The following is an 18948-nucleotide window of genomic DNA, read 5'->3' on the forward strand; positions in this document are numbered from 1 at the left end:
TACATGAGACAGGATGTAAATGTTCACATGAGACAGCCATCGTGAACATTTTTAGGAGTTATTCTTCTTTAGTGTGGGCTGAATTTACTCCCCTCATCCCAAGTAGAGTGTAAATATAGGGAAGTAATTTTACAGTGGAGAGGAATGACGTCATGACCTGGTTTGTGTTGCTGTCACAAAATGTCCTGTGCTGGGTACTTGATAAAGAAGAGTGGTTGCCTATGTCTATGGTTGCACATGCCTCTAACCCTAGAACTTTGGCAGTAGAGGTAGCAGAATCAGGAGTTCAAAGTCAGCCTGGCTACTCAGTGAGTCTGAAGCCTACCTGAGCTACATGAAACCCTGTCTTGAAAAAGAAAGAAAGAAAGAAAGAAAGAGAGAGAGAGAGAGAGAGAGAGAGAGAGAGAGAGAGAGAAAGGAAAGAAGAAAGAAAGAAAGAAAGAAAGAAAGAAAGAAAGAAAGAAAGAAAGAAAGAAAGAAAGAAAGGAAGAAAGGAAGAAAGGAAGAGATAGAGAGAGACAGAGAAAGAAAGGAAGGAGGGAGGGAGGGAAGAAGGAAGAAGGAAGGAAGGAAGGAAGGAAAGAAGGAAGGAAGAAAAGAAAGAAAGAAAGAAAGAAAGAAAGAAAGAAAGAAAGAAAGAAAGAGAGAGAGAGAAAGAGAGAGAGAGAAAGGAGTTTAACTCTAATCTGTAAATATGTAAAGGCACGGCATTGACTTGGCTTCTGCTGAGGGACTCATGGTAGGTAGGTAGCACCATGTGGCAAGAAAGCACACAAGACAGAGGGAAAAGAAAGAGCGTCACACAGTGAGAGCGGAAGGGAGCAAGACAAGCCAGGCTTGCTCTTTCATAACGACTTGTCTCTCCAGCTTATTTATCTATTGAGTTATTTATTGAGAAAGGGTTTTGTTTTAAAGTGCAGGCTGATGTCAAGTTCATAATCCTTCTGCCTCAGCCTCCCAAGTGCTGGCACTGTAGACGTGCACCTCCACATCTGCCTCAAAATTAATTTTTCTTTTAGAGCTCCAAGTCAAGAACCTGGCTGCAGGCCTCTAATCTGAGCTGCCGGAGAGACAGGGTCAGGGAGCAAGGAGTGTGAGACAAGCCTGAGCGAAACGACACGGTGCGACTGATCCCATCTTAAACAGAACAGACAGATATAATCGATCATGAATCCAGGAGTGAATCGCTGTGCTTCAGCAAGTATTGTCTCCCTAAGGATCTGGACCCAGGAGCCAGAATGCCTGATAGTGTTGTCCTGTTGTTCAGGACCATTTTGTTGGATATTCCTGAGGTGAGTCAGAGTAGCTGGGTGTGACAATGTAGCATGGAATCCCCGACATTAGAGAGGCTAAAGATTTCAAGTTTGAAGCTAGCCTGAGTAACTCAGTAAAACTGTCTCAAATCCAAAACAAGACTGGGGTTGTAGCTCAGGGATAGAGCGTTCTCCTGACAGCCCACAGCCCTGGCTTCCATCCTCAGGACTGGAGAGGCAGATCAGCAGTGAATGCCCTGAGCTCCAGTGGCACTTCCTCCCAATAACCCAGGACACTAGTGTGGTTTCATGACAACACAGTATCTGTATGGTCAGAGCATCCCAGTGACAGAGAACCTGACGGTTACCGAGGCTCACACATCTTCTATTGCCCGATAAGTGGTAAAGCTGAATTTGACCCCCTGCTTTGATTTCAAAGTCCACATCTTTCATTGGTTACAGATTAACCGAAGTTCATCACTAATGTAAATGGGGCAGTGTTTTGGCTGGTACTAGAGGCTCTGAGTCTTTAGGTTTAAAGAGTCCCGGAAGGCTGAGTAGGCAAGGGGGAAAGGAAGAGCTGGTGAGAACAGGGAAGTTCTTTGCTCTTAGCTGACCAGTTATTTCTCAGGCCCCACCTACCATAGCCAGTTCACTCTGTCCAGAGGGTTTCCTATTAGAATGGGACCAGCAGAAACCCCTCTCAGGCTACTCCCAAAGAGCCCGAGGCCAGCTGCAGGTTAAGATAAGCTGAGCTGAGAGAGGGAAGCCAGGCCCATGACGCCCTGACACTCCCTCAGTGACGTCTATCCACAGTAGACACTGTCCCTCCAGCCACCCCGGGCTCAGCCAAAAGGCCTCTGGTTTTATGACTAGCTCTATTGAGCTCCTAAGCATTACCCTTCCAGAAACTTCTACAGTCAGAGTTGCTCCTAATCTGCTGGTCAAGGTGACAGATGAGTCTGTATTTGGCACAGACAGTGGGGGCTTCGCTGTTATGGCAAAGAAAAAGGATGGACCCGATGCCAAGGCAAGTTGTTGACGTGTGTGACAGAGGAAAGTGAGGGTGACAGGGCTATTTTTGCCCTATCAAGGGGCTGTCAGCAGGCAGGAGGCAGATGCTACAGGGAGCCCTGACATCAGGTATAGGACTGCAGGGCCCCACAGCCCTCAGGCCCCACAGCTGCCCTCATTGTTCACAAAGACAGTGGAGGGGGGGGGGCGGGGGCATCACAGTTCTGGATCCAGAGACTGGAGCAGAGGGCCACAGGGCCCATCATCCACTTTATAAAATGAAATCCCCAGGCTGGAGAGTTGGCTCAGCAGTTAAGAGCACTGACTGCTCTTCCGAAGGTCCTGAGTTCAAGTCCCAGCAACCACATGGTGGCTCACCACCCTCTGTAATGAGTTCTGACGCCCTCTTCTGGTGTGTCTGAAGGCAGCTACAGTGTATTTAGATATAATAATAAATAAATCTTTGGGCTGGAGCGAGCAGAGGTCCTGAGTTCAAATTCCCAACAACCACATGGTGGCTCACAACCATCAGTACAGCTACAGTGTACTCATATACATTAAATAAATCTTTTTTTTTAAAAAAAGATTTAAAATAAAATGAAATCCCTTCCCACTCACTGTCTTTCTTCTGTCTCTATGCTAAATGGCTTTGTCCTGGGTTCTGTTCAAGAATGTGTCTTAGACAGAAGGGACTATGGCCCTGGTGAACTTCCTGACAGCCTGGCACAAGGGCCAGCAGGTTGTCAGAATCAGCACCTGGCAAGTGTGTCCACAAAGATTACTAAAGGTGCCTTCTTTACCTGAAGGCCACTCTCCTGGAAAGTTGTTCCGAAATAGCATCCTTTTGGGCTGCAGAGCAGGTTGGGGCGGGATTCTACCCTGAAACACCGATGTTGTCTCCCAGTCAGAAGAGACTCTCTCTACCCTCCCTCTGTACAGCCCTGGCATCCAGTGACCCACTGTCTTCCATTCCTGCTTTCTGGACCCCACTGTGGACAGCCTCATCTCCATACTCACCACATGGCTCTAACTCTCCAGGCTGATGTCAGTGCTGCCTCTGTGCAGTTCCTTCTAGAGAACCAGCGTGTGATCAGATAGGCTGATAATAGCCACTGAGGAGGCTGAGGCAGGAGGATCACAAATTCAAGGCCCACTGGGCACAGGGTAAGTGCAAGGCCAGATAGGGTGACTTAGTGCAACCTTGTCTTAAAATAAGAAGGTGTGTGTGTGTGTGTGTGTGTGTGTGTGTGTGTGTGTAAGAGGATGGGGATACAGTAACAGTGTGTGAGAGACTCTAGGTTCACTCCACAATGTTGGGGGAACTTTAGTGTCTCTGGAAATACAGTTCTTCTGGAATAAAATACAGTGCATGTCTCTCACACAGCGTGCTTCTCACGGCTTGCCACCAAGCTTGCTTTAGTCTTCCATGTCTGTCTGTTATGGGCTATGCATCCTCACTTTCCTTAATGTGCAGTCTCCTTCCCCACTCATGGATTCAGACATGATATTACAGAAAATATTTGGATGGCCAGGAACCAAGCGTGGGTCTTTCCCAAGATCATCATTGCTCTTTTTGTTGTTGCTTGCTTGCTAGTTTGTTTTAAGACACAGTTTCTCTGTGTAGTCCTGGCTGTCCTGAACTCAGGCTCTAGACCAGGCTGGCCTCAAACTCAGAGCATCAAGTACTCTTAGCTGCCAACCTGTCTCTCCAGCCTCTGTGTCACTTAGCTATTACCAGCATAGGGTCATAGCATCATATTTCTAAGGACTCTTTCAACTAAATATATTTTTGATGTCTTCCCGTATCTACATCCCATCCCTAGGGGGTCTTTCTATACTTTTTGTTTTTTTTTGTTTTTCGAGACAGGGTTTCTCTGTATATCCCTGGCTGTCCTGGAACTCACTTTGTAGACCATCTGGCCTCGAACTCAGAAATCTGCCTGCCTCTGCCTCCCAAGTGCTGGGTTTATAGGCGTGCGCCACCACTCCCAACTCTATACTTCTTTTAAAGCAGATCCTCACCAGATGTAGTGACTCACACCCACAAGTCCAGCACTCATGAGGCTAAGGCATGTGTGTGCGTGTGCATGTGTGTGTGTGTGTGTGTGTGTGTGTGTGTGTTGCAGGGGATTGGAGGGAGTACATGCCCTGGTGCACCTACGAAGGTCAGAGGACAACTTTTAGGAGTCGGCTCTCTTCTTCTACCACATGAGATTAAATTCAGGTCATCGGGCTTGGTAGCAAGCACCCCTACCTGCTAAGCCATCTTACTGGCCCACATTTTTACATTTTAATAGATCATTGTCAAATTGCCTGCCCAAAAAAGGCATGTGGTAATTTTGGAACATTCCTGCAAAGGATTCTTGATTAGCCCCAGATTCACCCACACGATTAGTATCTCTTGAAATCTCTTCGAGCAGACTAGAATACACGCAGACCCACACATGAGCAGTTATACAGACATATATGATGCTTTTTTTTTTTGCTTCGTAGTCTCTAGTTTTTTTTAAAAAATTTTATTTATATATTCTTTTAAATTATGTATGTGTGTGTGTGTGTGTGTGTGTGTGTGTCCGGGTGTGTGTGGATACTTACAGAGGCCAGCTCCATGGATTCCCCAAAGCTGGAATTACAGGTGATATAAGCTACCGGACATAGGTGGTGGGAAGGGAACTTGGGACCACTGGAAAAGCAGTAAGTGCTTTACCAGTGAGCAATCACCTCAGCCCTTTCCTGATTTTCTTTATTAGACTCTCTTTTAAGACCTCAGTACACAGCAGGGAAATCAGCCAAGTTGTACCTGCCACACACTCACATTTAACCTGTGTGCTGTATTGTCTCCCATTTGTCATTGTCTTCTGACTTTAGGGTGGGGAACCGCTGCTCTGTACGGAACCATGGCGTACTGCAAGAGGAGCTGTGCTGGGGCCCTGAGCGGCACTCCAGCCAGTCTTCATGAGGCACAGCCCGAACAGATCAGAGGGCTAACTGCTTGATAACTTGCCAGCGAAATTACCACTTTAGGTCCTTTGTCTACAAAGTGAGAGTGAAGGCAATACATACCTCATGGAAGTTCGTGTGTGTGTGTGTGTGTGTGTGTGTATCTGTGTGTCTGTATCTGTGTGTCTGTCTGTGTGTATATGTGTGTACAGAGGCTAGGAGAGGACACCAGATGTCTTCCGTCATGGCTTTCCACCATATTGACTTAGGATAGAGTATCCCCACGAACCAGAAGCTCACTCTCTGGCTGGCCAGTGAACTCTGGAAATCTGCCCGTTTCTGCCCACCCTCCACCTCCCAGAGCTAGTGTTCAGGCACATGAAACCATGCTGGGGTTTTTCTTACGTGGGGGCTAGGGGTTCAAACTCGGTCCTCATGCTTTATGAGATGAGCCCTTGTTTCTGAGCTATCTTCTTGGAGCCTTATGGGATTATTGTGGAACAAAATGAGCTCATGGTCTCCACAGTGTTTGCCATGCAACAACTGTGTTCAAATAGTTTTAATTTTTTTCCAGTGACACTTATTGGTCTTATCCAGGTACAGTGGCACATTCCTGTAGCCCACGCTACTTAAGAGGCTGAGCCAGGGGGTGGTGGGGGGGGGGGTCATTCAAATCCAGGAATTCAAGAACCTCCTAAGCGATGTAGTAAGGCCTCCTTTCAAAAGAAACAACAAAAAATCGTTGTTGTTGCTGTTGAAGGCAAGTGTGGCACTACAATCTTATAATCCTACTACTGAGCTTTAGGCCAGCCTGGGCTACATACTGAGCTTTAGGCCAGCCTGGGCTACAAAGTATGATCCTGTTTCAAAAACAAACAAAGAAACAAGATCATTTAAGGCATATGGGTTTCATGCCACACTTACAAAGTTTTCTTCATTCTAAGATTAAAAAAAATATTCTCAGAGTGCACTGGTACTTTTAAGAATCTGCTGGGGGGAGATTTTTGAGACTCAACACCTAAAAGAGAACAAGAACTATTAATAAAGACAATGGCCATCTTTTGTTTTTTTGTTTTTTTTTTTTATTTGTTTGTCTGTTTTCTGGGACGTGGTGTCTCTGTGTAACTGTCCTCCCTGGCTGGCCTGGAACTCACTCTGTAGACCAGGCTGGCCTCGAACTCACAGAGATCTGCCTGCCTCTGACTCCTGAGTGCTGGGATTAAAGGGTACTCCATCCATCAGTACCTGGCCCACTGGGGTTCTTTTTACCACAGAGGCTGCCATTCCTTTCTTATTTTACTATCTTATATGTAAGTTTGACTTTTCACAGGCTAGGACCAACACCCCACACATACACCAGCCCCGCCCAGTCCCTGAGAGGCCAGCCCACACACGCATCATATTGAAGCATAGGAAAAACATCTCTAAGACTCTCTGAGTGAACTGGCCCCTCAGAGTCTCAGTCTCAGGTCTAAAGAGTGGGTAGAGCAGTTTTCAAGCCTGTAAGCATCAGAAATTGAGACAGGGGATGGAGAGTTTGGGGCCAGACTGGGTTCCATATTGAAACTCTCAGAAAGAAACAAAACCAACCAAACCAACAAAACCCAGAATGGTGAGCTGTCCCTCCCATGCCTCATAAGATTTTACCTGCCACCAAGTGGCAGGTGGCACTGCAGCAATGCACTGACTGGCCTGGAAGCTACAGTGTGGGGGCTGACCAGTGCACAAGACACGTGTCTTCAGAAGCTTCCGTGGTGGGAGAGGCCCTTTTTGAGGAAGGAAGCACCTACTTGGTGGTAGTCCAAAGGGTGTTGAAAGCATCCCAAACAGTGGGAAGGGGGCAGCAATTTGTAGCCTACGAATATGTATTCCATGCCTGAGACATGTTGAGCCTTTAGCTACAGAGGCCCAAGGTTGGGGAGCTGGCTGGGTTGTTCTCAGAGAGGAAGAGGAAGGAGAAGGAGACGGAAAGCAACCATGAGAGACCAGTTCTCAAAATAGAGGCTTCTCCTTTTGAGTCCAGATATGACTGGTCAGATAGCGCATGACTTCATTTTACAATGGTCGTCGGGGCTTTGCTTATCCTTAAATGCATCCTGGCTCCAGTTCCCAGGTGACTGTGAGTCTGTAAGATTACTCACGTGCAAATACCTTTTCTGAGTAGCTCACATGTTTGGCACTCTGTACACTTTCTGTTGCTAATTTAACTGGAATTGTTCTGTCTCTGGGGGCTTTGCCGTGGCTTCAGTGTGTCTGCATTCCCGGGGGTCTACAACCAGCCACTGCCACGTGACACCCCCCACCACCACCACACATAAACACACACACACACACACACACACACACACACACACACACACACACACAGAAATCTAGATGTCAGGGCATGCAGCCTCACCTGGTTATCCAACTCTGACCCCTGACCCACTCTGGTTTTGCTCTTGATCCAGGCCAGAACTTATTCCACTACTATTGTACCCTGACACAGAGTCTCGGAGGTGGGGGGGGGGGGGGCTGTGGCCCCTGGGACATGTTATGATGACAGTTTTCCTTTGCTATGGGCCCCTCCTTTGCAGGCAGTTCTACCATCTGCATGCAATGTAAGTAAGGGCTTAGAATTGGGACACGTAGGTCCCTTCCATGCAGATCTGAATGCCTCTCCACACCTCTAGAGCCAAGGAATGGAGTCCCACAGGGGTCCAAAGTGACTCCTTACTGAGAACACAGTCATGGAGGTGAAAGATTCCTGCAGAGGGCTGTCTCTGGCCAAGCCTTACAGGCCTGCCCTGGGGGTGGGGGTGGGATATTTGGTGGATGCTATGGAAACCTGAGCTCTGGTTTCAGCACACCTGCTACGTGACAGTGGAAGGTTTCCTTGCTGTATAGCTGGTTCCTTGTTTATAGAATAACAAGGTTGGACACAGGCCGAGAGCCATACGCTGCAGTTGTACCCAGTTTGTGGGAAAGTGCCCACAGTTTGAAACTGAATGCCTTGAAGTGGGGTTAGTCCTTTCTGGTGAAAAGGAGCGATTTCCCCTTCTCCTTCCACCTCTGAAGGTGTCTGAATTTGTGCCTTTTACGGCTCCCTAATCCTAGCTCTTGAGAAATGATCCTTGCTGGCACCATGGACTGTGAGGAGGGAATCTCCACTCACCCCAAAATGAACACCTAGGCTAAGCTGGAGTCCTCACTGTTTAGAGAACAATTTTAGGCCAGTTCAGGAACAACAAAGTGGATACTATTTTCCCCAGGGGCCATGGTCCTCTGTGTCAGAGACCCCTACCCCTAACCCTTCTCTCCTGTACTTGGCTTCTCTGGACCTGCTCAGGCAGGCAGCCCCCAAACAGACCTCACACTTGGTTTAGTGCCCTTTCTCCCCCTCCTCCCCTTTTTGGGGACAAGGTTTCATGTTGTAACCCAGGCTATTCTCAAACTCACGATCCTCCTGTCTCTGCCTCCTAAAGGCAGAATATTTCATGTGTGTGCTATACTCCTGGTCTCAAAGAAACTAGATAAGTGATCGCCTAGGAGTTATAGGAGCAGCCCCAGATCTGGCACCTTTTGTTTTGCTTTCATGTATGTCTTTGTGAGGGTGTCAGATCCGGTGGAACTTGAGTTTAAGACAGTTGTGAGCTGCCACGTGGTTGCTGGGAGCTGAACCAGGGTTCTCTAGTAGAGAAGTCAATGCCCTTAACCTCTGAGCCATCTCTCCAGACCCCACTGCTTTTTTTTTTTAAACACTTAAAAACAAAACAAAACATCAGGCTAGCAAGATGGCTCAGTGAGGAAAGGTACAAGCCGTCACACCTAATCACCTGAGTGGGACCCCTGAGACCCACGTGGTAGGAAGAAGAAAGTCACCACCTCCGGGGAGCTGACTTGTAATTGCCCCATCCACAGATAAATAAATAAATAACTCTGAGGAAAAAGGAAGAAGTATATATGATAGTCTTAACTGTCACCTTGACTGGATATAGAATTGTCATGGGGGCTGGAGAGATGGCTCAGTGGTTAAGAGCACCACTGGATGCACCTCCAGAGGTCTTGAGTTCAATTCCCAGCAACCACATGGTGGCTTATAACCATCTATAATCAGATCTGGTGCCCTCATCTGGCCTGTAGGCAGAGTATATGCAGGTAGTAGAATGCTGTATACATAACTAACAAGCAAACAAACAAACAAACAAACAAATATCATAGAAACCCGCTACCACAGCTGTGACTGTTATCTGGAAAGGTTTTACAGAGTAGAAGAGGCCCACCTCAAATGCCAGCAGTACCACCTTAGGTCCAGCAGCTCAGAGTAGTGCCCCAGGGTAAGGAGTCAGATGTCAACCTTGCTTGCCCTCACCTTCTAAAAATATAGAGGAAGCATGAGCCCTGCTTGTCACCACACAGCTATCCAGTTGCTTCCAGTACGGTCCCTGTCTGCCACCTAGCACCTGCTCCCTTGGGCCTCTTACTTGACAGCTGACTTGGTTCTCTGATGAAAGCCGGGTACCAGCATTCATCTCCTTTCTGAGTGTGAACACAATGTAGTCAGCTGTCCCGCTGTCCCGATGCCAAGCTTTCCCTGCCATGATGGGCCATGCCCTCAAACTGTTAGCCAGAACTCAGCCCTCCTCCTTTAAGTTGCTCCTTATCGGGTATTTGGTCAACAAGAACAGTAACCATGTAATACAATATGGGAGCTTGGCAAAGCATGTGTCCAGTACACACAAGATACAATTCTCAATACCAGTCAATAAGCAAACTAACAAACAGAGAAAGAAAAGGAATAAAGGAATCTGTCAGTGGGGGCTGGAGAGGTAGCTCAGTGGTTAAGAACTCTTTTTTTTTTTTTTTTTTTTTTTTTTGGTTTTTCGAGACAGGGTTTCTCTGCGTAGCCCTGGCTGTCCTGGAGCTCACTTTGTAGACCAGGCTGGCCTCGAACTCAGAAATCCGCCTGCCTCTGCCTCCCGAGTGCTGGGATTAAAGGCGTGCGCCACCACGCCCGGCTTTTTGGTTAAGAACTCTTAACCACTCTTTCACAGGACCCTGAGGTCAATTCCCAGCACCCACATGGTGCCTCGCAGAGGTCTGAAACTTAAGTTCCAGAGCATCCAGTGCCCCTTCTGGTCTCTGAAGGCACCAGATACACATGTGGTGCATAGATGTGCATTGAGGCAAACACTTATACACATGAAATAATAAAATTGGGCTGGAAAGATGGCTCAGAGGTTAAGAGCACTGACTGCTCTTCTGAAGGTCCTGAGTTTGAATTCCAGCAACCACATGGTGGCTCACAACCATCTGTAATGAGATCTGATGCCCTCTTCTGGTGTGTCTGAAGACAGTGACAGTGTATTTATATATAATAAATAAATAAATCTTTAAAAGAAAGAGAGAGAAAAAAAAAAAAACAAAAGGGGCTGGAGAGATGGCTCAGAGGTTAGGAGCACTGACTGCTCTTCCAGAGGTCCTGAGTCCAGTTCCCAACAACCACATGGTGGCTCACAACCATCTGTAATGGGATCTGTTGCCCTCTTCTGTTGTGTCTGATGAGAGCAATGGTGTACTCATATACATAAAATAAACAAATCTTTTTTAAAAATTTTAAAAAAATAATAAAATTTTTAAAAAGAATTTATCCTAGGTACAATCTAGAGATGAGACTGTTATAGTTCAATTCATATCCTATCAAACTTATATATGTATATAAATATGTGTTTGTAAATAGGATGACACCATCACTCTTTGTAATATTAGTACCCCCTGTTTAGCAGGTAACTAATAGAGGCCCCAAGTCACATGGCAACTAAGGGGGGGAGGTGCTGAGTCCCAACTCATGTCCTGAATGTTCACTGCCTTTAAATGGGCTGGGGTTCAAACTCCAAATAAGCTAGCAGGACATACACATGAAACCAGAACCCTGGCCAAAGAAGGGCTGGCTCTCACATGCAAGCCTAAACTTGTCTTGGTGTCCTCAAGTCCAGCCTAGGAGCTGGGCTTGCCCGGGTGCTCCTGAGTTCTCTCGGGCAAAGCTGGCCTTGGTCTTACAGCAAAGCCGTGCAATGATGGAGGCAGCTGTCAAGCAGAAGGCTTGAGGGAGCAGGTGCTAGGTGGCAGACAGGGACCGTACAGGGAGCAACTGGGTAGCTGTGTGGTGACAAGCAGGACTCATGCTTCCTTAGTATTTTTAGAAGGTGAGGGCAAGCAAGGTTGACATCTGACTCCTTACCCTGGGGCACTGCCTTGGGCTTCAGAAAAGCTTGTGGCCAGGACAATGCCAGTGAAGGGGAGATGAGCATGCACTAGTGACCCTCCATCCATCCATCCACCCACCCATCCATCCACCCACCCACCCATCACCCGTCTACTCGTAGTGTACATACTAGGCAGACACTGCTCTGGGCACTAGAGAACTGACTTCCCCAGAGCTCCAGTCTTCCAGGACCAGGGCAAAAGACCAAGAGCTGTGAGTGGCAGACAGAACAGCACAAAGGTTAGGGGGTTGGAACAGGGCAGACCTGGATTCAAGTCTTGACTCTTATGCCTCTCAGCTGTGCGACCTTGGGCAAGCTAATCCCTCAAACTAAGATCCCCTCAGATGGTTTTGATGAAAGATGGTGAAATGGTTGGTGCATGTGAAGAATTTGAAAGAACACAGTGCACCAGGTGGGGTGGGTGGTGCAGAGGCAGGAGAATCTCTGTGTTCAAGGCCAGCCTGGTCTACAGAGCAAGTTCCAGGACAGCCAGGGCTACACAGAGAAACCCTATCTTGGGGTGGGGGAGGGGGGAGGAAAGAAACAAAGAAAGAAGAAACAAATAAACACAATAGCACCAAGTCAGCAAGGGTATTGAAGAGGGACAAGACAGATCAGCAGGTAAAAGCTCTTGCCACTTGAGCCAGCTGATCTGAGTTCAATCCTGTGACCCACATTCCATGCCCCTTCCAGAGGACTCAGGTTCGTTTCCTGGCATCCACATGTTGATTCATAACCATCTGTAACTCCAGTTCCAGGGGATCTGATGCCCCCTTCTGGCTTCTGAGGACACCAAGCATGTACTTGGTACATACACATACATGAATGCAAATTCACACACACACACACATACACACACACACACACACACACACACACGCACGCGCACGCATATATATAGTTTTTGAGTTTTTTTTTTAAGAGGTCATGGTCAGGTCAGACATGGAAGTACATGCCTATAACTCCAGTTCCCCAGGAGGAGGAAGAAAGAATTCAAGGCCACCTAGGTAACACTCCTGGTGAATGCACCCAGCACTTGCAAGGTGGAGGAGGCAGGAGGATTAGGAGTTCAAGGTCATCCTCAGCTACTGAAAGGCCACATGAGACAGTCTCCAAAAAAAAAAAAAAAAGCGCAGCTCTAGGACTGGGCTGGGGATGGAGCTCAGTTCAGAGGGTGGGAGGGGTTGCTTCCTCCTAAGAACAAGTTTCGTTTTTTTTTGTTGTTGTTGTTGTTGTTTTTGTTTTGGCTTTTCGAGACAGGGTTTCTCTGTATAGCCCTGGCTGTCCTGGAACTCACTTTGTAGACCAGGCTGGCCTAGGACTCAGAAATCCGCCCGCCTCTGCCTCCCAAGTGCTGGGATTAAAGGCATGCGCCACGCCCGGTTTACGCACAAATTTTTATCTTGGTCCCCACGACTGGAGAAAGACAGAGAATCTGCCAGTTTGCCAGGGCCTGATGCTGGGCTGTTTCCGGTACGATCCCTTGACCTTAGTTAAGAAGCTATTTTAGCTATTTTGTTGGGGGGTTTGCTCAATCCAGAGTAGGCCTACACTGACTTCTGGTGAGAAGGAAATCTTTCAGAGGAAGGTCCTTCCAGACATCAAAAGCAGAGAAGCAGCAAGGCTTTGTGGGGGCTCCAAGGTCACCCAGCAGAGATAGGGAGAGCCCCCTCCAGTCAGACCTCCCTGGCTCCACAGAGAACTCTGCCATTGCTGGCTTGCTCGCTCCCCCTCGGTTTCCTTCAGCTTTGTCTGCTATCAGAGGCACTGCTGAGTGCAGGCTGGGCTCAGTGACTGTGTCCTCCCATCTCACAGCGGCACTGGAAGCCTGAGAACTGAAGAGAGAGCGGTGCACCCGCCATGTGAGGTCTCCAGCTGCACCAGCTGGGCGAGGAAGGAATGAGGGCTGGGTGAGAGCAAAGCACCTGGGCTGGGTCAGGGTCCCAGGTGGGCACAGTCCTGCTGACTCATGCTGGCAAGTCAGTCAAAGGGGGCCCCTCAGGACTGTCGTCACCCCAGCACTGGGGACTCTGTGCTCCCTGAATCCTCTCTTGTTTATTCCCTCTATAGTCTATTTCATCTATGGCCAGTACCAAGGATACTGCAGTACAGCAAGCAAGATGCTCCATTGAAGGGGGTCTGGCACACAACTCCTCTTCCGTCTGCTAGGCCCTTTCTGAATGAATGCAGAGTTCATTCACTTGTTCATTAGCCCTGTCAGGTGAGGTGCTGCAGCACCGAGGGAGACAAAGTCCACAGTCCCCGCAGCAGCCGTTGGGGTGGCATGAAGGGTCATTTTATCTCCTGGCTTCCCCACTTTAGACACTTTATTCCCTGCTAACCCTTGCCGTTTTAGGAGATTAGGAGGGCAGGACTGTACGGCAGGCAGGGATCTTCACTGCATCCTAGATGTCTGCGTCTGATAGAAGGAGCTGGAGATGTGGTTTGTTGAACTGGACTGAATAGGCGGGCATCTTGGCAGGCTCTCTCCGGGCTGGATGGGGTGGAAAATTCAGCACCTTCCCCTTTTCCCATCTAGCTGACAGATACCATGGCCTGCTGGGGGTCTTCTCACCTGGACTACAGCCAGAAACTGTCAGTACTTCTTGTTCTAATTGCATTACATTCCAAACAAGAACTCTCGCCTTTTGAAATGTATGCTCTAGTGGGGAGGCCACACTCACTCTCATCGTGGTGTGCAATGTTGACTTTCAACTTCAGAACTAACTTCTGGGTTTGTTTGTCATTGTTTGGAGACAAAGGCATCTCTCTCTCTCTCTCTCTGTTTCTTTTCTTCCTTCTTTCTTTGTTTATTTTTTATTCTACATTTAGACTTCTCTCTGGATTCAGGTTCTCCATTACAGCTTGGAGAAATCCCGTGGCTCAGATGTACTGAAGTGGCAGAGCCCTTCAGCACCCATGACGCCTCAGCTCTGGTGTGGCCGAGGATGAAAAGAAAGGGGCCTCGGGCTCTCGGAGACAAGGCAATGGTGTGCCTATAATGGGTATAGGGGAGAGATGCTGCCACCCATCCTGGCTGCCAGGATAAAATGAAATCTGGGCTTCGTTTCATTGGTTTTCCTGTGGGAAAACCTAGAAATACTACATTAAAATTCTTTAGACTGGTCCTTTGAGGGTCTGTTTGGTTCTTTTTTGAGGCAAGATCTCTCACTCTTGAAGCCCAGGTTGAACTGGAACATCCTACGTAGCCCAGGCTAGCCTTAAACAAGCCTCTTACCCCAGCTTCCTAAGTACTGGGTTTGAAGGTGTGAGCCATAATTCTGGGTGGGCCTTTTGAGGTTTGTGAAAGCTGGGTGTAGTGGCTTAGCGACCCAGGTCCCAGATCCCAGGAACTCTAATACTTAAAAGCTGGGTGGTCCTGGCAACCTCACTGAACTGTTCTGACCCTTGGTTTCCGGGGAGCAGAGGGGGGGGGGAGGTGCTATTAAATGAATTAAAAGGCAAAATCAACATGAAACTGGCCAGCAGAGGCGCGCAGAAAGAGACTTCCAGGGCAGCCATGGATAGGGCAGTGGTCCTCATGCCCGGGCATCTCTCCTGATTGTCTGATTCAGTCAGAGAACCTGCCTACCCATCCCCCGCCCCTGTTGGGGATCCAGCCTACGAGTGAAAGGGAAGTGGTCTGTCACCAAGCCACGCCTCTGACCCAGCACCTTCGTTACTGTGTGCTCCCCGCTGCTTCTGCTTCCACATCAAATCCACACGCGTTGAGAACCATATTCAAAAAAAGAGCGCCGGCCTAAGGACTTCCATATGGGCACACAGCCCTTCAGATCTGACCTTTGGGCAGCCAATTTCTTGGAACTTCGGTTCCTTCACTTACAAATTTGGGACTAGTTCCATTTTCAGAGCTGTGCTCGGCAGGCAGCATTGTCTTTGTTGCTCTTTCCGTGTTAACTCTTTTACTTGGCTCTTAAAAGTAGGATCCACGGGGCAGCGGGGCAGCGGAGGTGGGCTGGGTGGACCTGGAGAATATTTGCTTTGGGGGAAACTCTAGAGCCAAAGTGGACTCTAGAGCTAAGTGCCAAATGGGGCTGAAAACCTCCAAGCAAAGTTCTGACCCAGAAAGTGCTCTGGTCTTGGGTGAGCACTGGGGGGTGGGGGGGTGGGGGGAACAGATAGATCCTTGGGCAGTTTGTGTGTGGTAAATCCACGGTTAACTGCACTCTGAGTAGTCTTTCCTAAAGGCCACTGGCCAAGTTCTGTTTGCAGGGGAGATGGGCGAGCTCTCCGCAAAGAGTAAGCAGGCCCCGCCGCGCTCTCCCACGCAGGTCCTCCCTTGCAGCCTCTCTGCACATTCTGCCTCCTCTAGTGGAGGACCAACCCTATTGTCGCCTGTAATTCTCACTTGGGTTTCCGAAGACTCAGATTCCTGCCGGGGAGGGGCTGAGCTAACCTGAGCCTCTCTAAGCAGTTTCCTGGCCTCCCCTGCGGGACAACCGCAGTCCCGCAGCCCTTCCCCCCAGCCCCCCCGAAGGCCACGCCCCTCATCTTTAATGTTGCACGGTCCAGGCCCAGTCCTGGGGCCTTGGGCAAGAGCTGGAGCCTCCCAGGGAGGTTGAATCCAAGGCTGGAGGAGCTTTCAGGGACAGTCAGGGATTATCACCAGAATAACACGCAAAAGACACCCCGCCCTACCGCGGATTAGAGGCTGTTGATTTTTAAGGGCAAGACGGCTGCTCTTGGCATGGAAGGCCAAGGGCGGCACAGTGGCGGCATGGGGCCTGCCCCAAACAGAGAGCCGCAGGAGTCTGCCCTTTTGTGGGTTTTGGCCTGAAGACAGTGACAGCACCGGGCCTGTCAGCCCTATGTGAGGATTACAGTCCAGGAGAGAAAAAGACAGTCCTTAGGGGTGGAGCAGGTTTTCCAACAGATGTCCCAAGCCACTCCCCTGTCCCGGAAGTGATGCCACACCCTAAAGCTCTTTTCTTTAATAAATTTGTGGGAAAGCAGTGTGTATTTGAGACACTTAAGTTTCTTCTCCAGCATCCTAGCACCAAACACTAGCAAGGGACTGAGCTCGGGGACTGTGCAACCCAAGAATATGCAAGAGAGGATCTTAAAGGTGGAGACAGCTTAAGTTCAAGACCAGCTGGGCTATGCAGTGAGACCGTGTCCAAAGGGGCAGGGAAGACAGCAGAAGAGGGAGCCATATAGAGGCCTAAAGAAGGCCAAAGGCCAACACAGACAGGGGAACAGAGCCTGTACCAAGGGAAGGGGTCTAGCAGAAAGAGGACACTTCCTCCAGGGGCATAGAGCAGACAGGCCTCCAGAACAGGCAAGAAGGGTGGAGTATGTTTAGGGAACTGTGACTAATGTGTACCATTGCTTCTCAGCATCCTGCTCCGGGCACAGGCAGAGCCTTCAAAAACGGTTAGCTGTTAGTCCGCCCCATGGGGAAGGGTGGGGAGAAGAGTAGGAGACAGGCTGGAGAGATGAGCAGCCCAGAAGGCAGAAGTCTGCAGGCCAAGAGCAGGAGCAGGGACCCTGGATACACAGTGTCATCACGCTTGGGCGAATATTTCCTTTTCTTGGGAGATTGGTGTGGTATGGCATGCCTTGGGTGTGGACAGAGGCTGTCCAAGGAGTGGAGAGGCATTACAAGTCTCTGGGGCTTGTGGAAAAGCTAAGTGGTGCCTACACCAAAAGTTGGGCTGGGACAGGCCCTGAGTCAGAAGAGATTATTTAAAATGCCTGTAGGGCCACATATGGGCGGATAATCCTGAGTTGGGGGTTTGTCTGCTTGTCTTCCATAAGTTCAATATTTCTCAAGGGCCTGCTTCCCATCCTTCCGCCCTCCACTTGGATGCTGATGATCAAACCCCATGGCCTCATGAATACTACAAGACAAGCATTCTACAAGGGAGCTTAAGCCCCAGCTATGCACAGCAAACAGGACAGATGTTCCCTTCTCACAGCAGAAGTAGCCAAGGTCGACCAGTTCTCCCAGATGCTTCTGTTAAATGTTTTAACATTTTCAATCCAAGGCAAACCTCTGTCTTCTTTGCCCACAGCAGTGCAGGGGTTGGGGACACATAGGCCTGGAAGACTCAGGCAAGTCTGGAGCAAGCTTCCCTGGGACTAAGGGCTAGACTTCCATTGAGCAGTGTGCCCTGACCAGACTATAGGATTACTTCCCTTCATCTGACTACCACCATGTAGTTCATCTTTAGGGTTCTTTGTTTTGTTTCTTTCCCAGGTTGTCCTTGCTTTTTTCCTGTCTCAGTCTCCTGAGTGCTGAGATTACAGACGTGCCATCCTGCATTGTTCATATGTTTGTCATTAGACCCTAAGCATGTTTTAGCTTCTGGAACATTGTAGGGGAGGGGTTAAGATGCTGACTCCAGTACAAAGGGAAGGGCACTCTACTGTGTGGTTTTCGGTGAGTTCCTTGAACTCTTTGCATTCTGCTCACTACATGGTGATGCTCTCATCTTTGCAGGGCTGAGTGAGGACTAAGCTGACTCATGTCCTGTATTTAACGCTGTGCCAGATATGTCCTCCATAACTATGAGCTACATGGTTCTAGGGTGTTGGAGCTACACAGCCACACAGTATATTGGGCCTACATGGGCTCCAGCGTATGTGCAACACAGTGGGGCAGGCCCATCACCTTCCCAAGCTGGACTCTGATAGGACAGCAGAACATCCCAACACCTACTTCAAACCCATGAGTAGAATAATTTTCCTGGGGTTACGGTTTAAACAAGCATTCTAGGATGGACCCACCCTTTCCTGGGGTAGGAAATCAGCCTCTGGAAGCCGGGGACTCATCGCCAACTTTCCAGGTGCTCTTAGAATCTCTAGGTGGCTTACTACTCCGAGGCCAACTGACAGGTCATCATTTGACCTACTCTCTGTGTAGCCGGGGTTTGAGCTGACACACAGAAGGACTGCCTGCATGGCTTTTCTCAAAACTGACAGGAGTGACTCATCCAAAGGTCACCAGTGCCTGGGGCTGCATGGGGCAAAGTGATTCACTGTCTCTAGCCTGGCCTGGCCCCACAGCTGCCTGGCCTTAATTCCTCTCAGCGGATAGTCTCAAGCCTGAGACTCTCCACCCAGAGGAGGGAGCCTCCTCCTTCTTTGATGGCTCTGCTAAAAAGAACTCAGCTCTGTACTTGCACAGACAAGGACAGGGTTGGGAGAGCTGGCCTGCTCACACACCAGCTTGATGGATCGGAGAAGGGACCAGGTCTCTACCTTCAGCTGGGTTCTGGGTCTTTTGTAGCCTCTTGGTAGAACAATTTTATCCAACTTCCATCACACACACACACACACACACACACACACACACACACACACACACCATGAGACAGCATCCATGTAATCTCATTTCTAAGAAAAAGCAGGATGAGATGGTGGACATCAAGGTCCCTGGTAACTAGAATGTCAATAGACAATGTGACAATGTGTTTACTTTTCTGTTAGAGCCAGTCCCTTCCTGTTTGCCTGAATTGAGTAAAGAAGCAAAA

General features: G+C 48.9%; 1 protein-coding gene across 2 annotated transcripts in view; it reads left to right on the top strand.

Moving 5' to 3' along the window:
- Window positions 1-18948, top strand: part of Ninj2 (ninjurin 2) — a 107152-nt gene that overhangs the window by 79291 nt on the left and 8913 nt on the right. Inside the window, exon 1 of one of the 2 annotated variants that reach the window (XM_017321614.1) lies at window positions 3209-3431. The exons of the other annotated variant lie outside the window; for it this stretch is intronic. The gene's annotated coding sequence lies outside the window, so the exon portion shown is untranslated. Of the gene's footprint in view, window positions 1-3208; window positions 3432-18948 lie in introns of those variants that run through there. 2 annotated transcript variants of the gene reach the window in all.

Source organism: Mus musculus, chromosome 6 (genome assembly GCF_000001635.26).
Source record: "Mus musculus strain C57BL/6J chromosome 6, GRCm38.p6 C57BL/6J".
In the NCBI taxonomy this organism is placed as follows: Eukaryota; Metazoa; Chordata; class Mammalia; order Rodentia; family Muridae; genus Mus; species Mus musculus.